The sequence below is a fragment of the Stegodyphus dumicola genome, chromosome 8 (assembly GCF_044657685.1).
Source record: "Stegodyphus dumicola isolate Sdum_Otavi_A_Nest chromosome 8, ASM4465768v1".
Classification (NCBI taxonomy): domain Eukaryota; kingdom Metazoa; phylum Arthropoda; class Arachnida; order Araneae; family Eresidae; genus Stegodyphus; species Stegodyphus dumicola.
Genome location: NC_140775.1, coordinates 5686953 through 5692952, shown reverse-complemented (window position 1 = coordinate 5692952; position 6000 = coordinate 5686953).

Below are 6000 nucleotides of genomic sequence, written 5' to 3'. Positions count from 1 at the left end.
GTAATAGGTGTGATGCCTTCTTGGAGGACTTTCTCAGGTAAACTGGCTCGTATACACATTACACATGAGGAAAACCACGAAAACGCCCATGCAGCCAGCCCGTTCGCGGGATTCGGACCGAACTACCAGTGTTCAGCGACTTTACCGCTCAGCTGCTGGTGGGCTGAAACTAAGATGTATGGCAAGTTTATTATTATTATTATTATGCGTATATGTCTAAGAAAATGTATTTTAATTGTTCCATTTTTAATGTATGGAAGGAAGAATAGGATGCCAATATCGAAGATTATTTACTATAGCAAATAATCACGTCAGGATAAATGTTATATAGAAATCTTGGGAGTGTAAGGGATTATAAGAGTACTTTTAGATTATACTGAAAAAATATGCACTTCTGCTAAAATCTGAAGTGAATCAGTATGAAGTGACTTTTCACTTTAAAAAGAATGTGATAAGTATACTATTTAAAAGTATAATGACGGATATTAAGAAATTTGTAGAATTTCATGGTATTTAAATATGAACTTGTTAAGTCAAATCTTTTTATATATATTTTTGCTTGAGATATGTAAATTAAACTGAAAATCACGATCATATCTTTCTCATGGAATGTCAAAGTTCATTTGTATTAAAAAAAGTGCATGAGCAATGAAAATAAATAGAATAATACTTTTTGATTATGTTTTTACCATGGTCTTAGCAGTTATGCCATCATGTGTTCTGTTCAACAAAAAATTTATTTAGTGCAAACAATACTACGAAAAAATATTGAAAAATACCTTGTTTTACAATATTTATTTCCCTTAGTTAACTTAAATATCGTTTTTCATTTTCTAAGGCTTCCCTTTACGAAAAGAATTTAATGTTTACAATTATTTTCAGCATTCGTACGAATTCTATGCATAAAATAAACATTTTCTTTAACAAAATACTTAATCGGAAAGTATATACCCGATATTTCCGGTGTATCTACCACATATAAAATGATCATTTTGCTTTAGTTTACATTTTTTCCATTACCAAAATCATGTAGCAGACGCGTCGGCCGATGCGTCCTGTCTCCCGGGTGACGTCACTACCAGCAACCAATGGCACGCTTTTTCCGTTCCTGGCCTAACCTTAGTATATTAAAGAACCTTGACTTGATTGCTACAGGGAAAATGGGACCGGATACGGAGGGTTATTCAAAGCTGTAAAAGGACAAAAGCTTTACGACTTAAAAGTATCACATAACCTTCGAAGTATTTTCTCGCCGTTTGCTTAGTGGGGAAGGATGACTTTCATTGACCTTACTTTTAAATCGAAAACCTAGCTTTTCTATTCAATCTTTGCTAATCACATGACAAAAAATGTAGGAAAAAGATATCCTTATTATGATAAGGCGATGGACTAAGTATGCGAATTTTTTAAATTTATTTTTATTGCATTTAAAAATGAAAATAATTTATTCTAAAATTTCATAACATCCATTTGGCGCCAACTAAATGCTGCGCCCGGGGACAGATGTCCCCCCTTGCCGCTCCCTAGCTACGCCACTGATTATACAGGCTGCAATAGTCAACCAATGTTAAATTTCTGCAAGTCGTCCCTACTCCTCCGGATGTGATCAAGGTGACAGCCGGCAACGCCTCAGACAAGGGAGAAAATCCGTTTGGGTTAGTCTATTTCTTATAAGGTCCATGTATAGTGTACTAGAAGATCTAGTACACTATAGTCCATGTTTGGTTTAGCTTTACATCAGGTCACATGACGAGGAATGGCCAATGGTGGATGAGAGAAGTGCTTTTCTGGTTGAGAGCTGAGGGGTCCCATGCAAGCAGTGATTTTTGTGAAATTAAATGTGTGTTTGGACTTGGAAAAAATTTTTCAGATTTTTTTTCACCTAATGCATTAAATAAAGATATTAGCTTCCTCACATATATTAAATAAGATGAGTAGTTTTTCCATTGGTGTATCTACTGTTCTGAGTTGGTCTATGTTGGTTTTGACCAAGGACCAAGGCGTTTGAATTACGAAGTACCTTTGCAATTAAATGCAATAACCTCCACATCATCGTTCAGAGAAATGAATTAAATAAGACAAAAAGCAGTGGCTAAAGTTAACGAAAGAACCAGATAAGCTAAAAATCAAGAATCGTTGAGAGTCCTCTTGTTTGGACACAGGAGGAGAGAACAAGCGTTGAACACAATTGAAGGCGATCAGCCCCCCCGCAGTGAGTCAACTGCTTGCGCTCGAATACAATGGATACAGTGGCTCTCAAAAGTGTTCGTACACTTGCGATTTTCATTAATAAGGCTCTATCAATTAATTAAAAGTAAACTTTCTGAATGAGATTTTAATAATAAGATCTATAAGATTTACATGAAACATTTTAAAAATATACCGAAGCTTTATTTTTAAGTAATTAATATTCAAAAAATGGCAAACATATTATTTCACAAAAATCTTCGTACACTTCAAAAAATCTTGACATAATAATAAATATTTTCATTTTTCATTAAATTAATATTTAGTAGGATATCCTTTAGCATCCACAACAGCTTTTAAACGTCTGGGAGTAGATTTTACTAGTTTTTTTGTAACTTCTGTATAAATGTTCATTTATTCTTCCATTATGACTGTTTTGAAACGCTTTTCGTTTTGATGTCGTGTTTCCGTAATCTAACCTCCAGTTCTTTCCAAATTTGTTCTATGGGGTTTAAGGCATGAGATGAAAGGAAAGACTGGTTTTATCAAGAGGGAAAACGTCTTTAGGTGGCATCCATATACATCATTGCATAAATTCGTGAATATTTCAAATAATTCGAATAAGAATTCATGGGATTTGTGATTACATGATGTTCTATAACGTAATTTTAATTCGACTAAGAATTCATAGGATTCTCCGTTTATGATTACATGATGTTCTATAACGTAATTTAAATTTATACAAACATACAGTCGAAAACCAGTCGCTCTTCACTTTAATCTGCAATGATGTCGTTTTTGTCTTTTCCGTTAGCACATGCTCAATTAATGGTAGTTGCTAGTGTACACGTCCAAGTGTTTTCTCTTTGAACACCCAAATTCCTTGAACTATTCTGAAAGTGTATTCAAAAGCATCCAACTTTTCGAAACACCTTGGTATTAGTGACAGCCAAAATGGCCTTCAAATTTTTGCTTCCTTTTCTCCGTACATTTCTTCCTTCTACATTTGTTTTTAGTGCTCACCACAAGAAAAATAAGATTTTTCGATTGTTACACTTCTAGCCAGACTTTTTTTTTTTTTTTTTTTTTTTTTTTTTTTGACATTTTTGGTTTGGATTTGCTTCGAGCTGGTTGTCTTTCACGCATCCGGATTCTTGGTAAGCATTTTCAAGCTTTGTTCTTAGCGATTGTTTTCTTTTGATGGACAATGCCTTGCTTCGAGTTACGTTAAGGATCTCGTAAAGTTTAGGCTTTTGTTATGGATTTAGATTTTCTTAGGAATAGGGATTTAATTCACGATATTATTAATAATGGCACTCCGGAGGATAAGTATAAGTTATGGATTAACTTAAATACGCATCGTAATCAAATTCTAAATGGAAAGGTTACTGTTGCTCCTGATATTCTTGATGAAATTTGTAAACTCACTGAAGTCCTTAACTTAGGCATGAAAATGTTCAAAAATGTTGATGAACTTAATGAAAATTTTCCCACTGATAATGAATCTTCTGTTAGTAAGCCTAGTACTAGTAAACCAACTGATTCTCAAAATATGCAAAGCATAATAATACCTCCCGATAATACTCAGAAGGCTACTGCTGATAAACAGAAAGAGGAATGGATCTATCCCAAAAAAACCCACAAACGCAATCTTAGCGAAGATAGTAATCATTCAACCACATCTGTTAAAAATAAATATTCCGCTCTCCCTAACGAAGACGATATGGATGTTCAAGTCATCAGTTCTCAGAACTCTCAAGATAGCGAAGGATTCGTTAAACCCAGAAAAACCGCTAATAGAATACCTCCTATAATCATTTCGGACGTAAAACGATTGGAAAAAAAATCCGCGATGAAATTAAAAAACTAACTTCCCAAATGGAATGCGACTTTAAAGGCTCTGATATACACATCAAAGTTAAAAGTTCAGATGATTACAGATTAATCACTAAATTCTTAGATGATAAAACTATCCTGTATCACACATTTCCTCTGCCAACTGAAAAACCCATATGCGCTGTGATTAAAAAACTCCCAGCACACACTAAAACAGAAGACATCTTTGAAGAGTTAACTGAAAAAGGAATCCCAGTTAAAGCTGTTAAGCAGTTCACCAAGAAAATTAATGGCGAAATTGTCAAAATGCCCACCTTCTTATTGGAAGTAAAAAGAAGCATTGAAGGGAAAAATATTTATAAAATTACACATATCCTAGATTTAGGAATTAAAGTTGCTAGCTTCAAAACTACGCCAGGCCCGACACAGTGTCACAACTGTCAAAGGTACGGTCATAGTAAAATGCACTGCAAGCATAAAACGCGCTGCCTAAAATGCGGCCAAAATCATGCTACGTATACTTGTACTAAAGACAAAAATCTACCTGGTACCTGTGCCCTTTGCGGAGGTCCCCATATAAGTTCTTATCGTGGGTGTGAAATGCATCCTGATAATATAAAAGAGAAGATCGTAATACCAGAAGAAATAATCCACCCCCACCTCCAAGGGACTTAGAAAATTTTCCGCCGCTTCCTACTCAAAATCAAACCCAAAACGTTGAAAATAATAACAACGAAAATAATACAAGTCAAACCAATCGGAACACAGAGAGTTCAGGAGAAGCACAAAACTCCGCCCCCGGATTCATATTATGGCTAAAAAACTTATTCAACCAAGGCAAATTACTTTTCCAGAAATTTATGACAGCAAAATCACTAATTGACAAAATCCAAATCGGATTTGAAGCATTTGAACTCTTAAGCAATATGAACTATGAATTCTAATCCTTATATTAATGTTACTAGTTATCATATCACTGCCTCGAGTAGTTTAAATGTCGCATATTTTAATGCAAATGGTATAAAAAATAAAAATACCGAGATACTTAATTACATTAATCGTCATGATATTGATATTTTTCTCGCTAACGAAACTCATCTCAGAGCATGGGACAAATTTAAAATACAAGGATTTAGAACGTATCGTTCCGACCGCTGTCATAATAGAGGAGGCGGAACTTTGATTCTTGTTAAAAATTATCTTCGCTCCACTCCATTTAGCCTCAGCGGCAATACCAGCATCAAACACACAGCTATCATTGTGCAATCTCGTACCAACGAACCAGTGGTTTTTATCTCCGCCTACAATTCACCAAGGAACACCATCAGTGGTCACGATCTCATAAGCTTTAGCAACATCGCTTTTCCGGTTGTCATAGCCGGCGACCTTAATGCCAAACATAATTCATGGAACTCAAGAATCAGTAACACTAATGGTAACATACTCTATGGTTTCGCACTAAATAACAATCTCAGAATTTATGGCCCTACTGACCCTACCCGTTACCACCATGCAGGTACAGCTGATGTTCTTGACATTGTCATTACGAAAAATATGCTTCAAATTCCATATCTTAAAGTCAATAATGAACTGAGTTCAGATCACCTTCCAGTCAATTTCACATTTTATGGATATGAAAGGTCACTCCCTCTCAAAAGCATCACTAACTGGACTAAATTTAAGGAAATTCTTGAAACACTACCTGCACATCCGGTTTTAGCTGATATTTCCAACATCGAAGAACAAATCACTAAAATCAACAGAAGAATTAACACTGCTATTATCAATTCTACTACTTTTAAAGAATATCAGAAGCCCAAATTACCTGACTGTTTAATTAATAAAATTAAAGACAAAAATAGAACTGCCAAGCAATGGAGAAGGACGGCTGATCCTACTATTAAAAACAAATTAAATAGAAAAATCCGTGAAATTCAGAAAAAGCTATTTCTGAATATAGGTCAAATTCTTGGGATG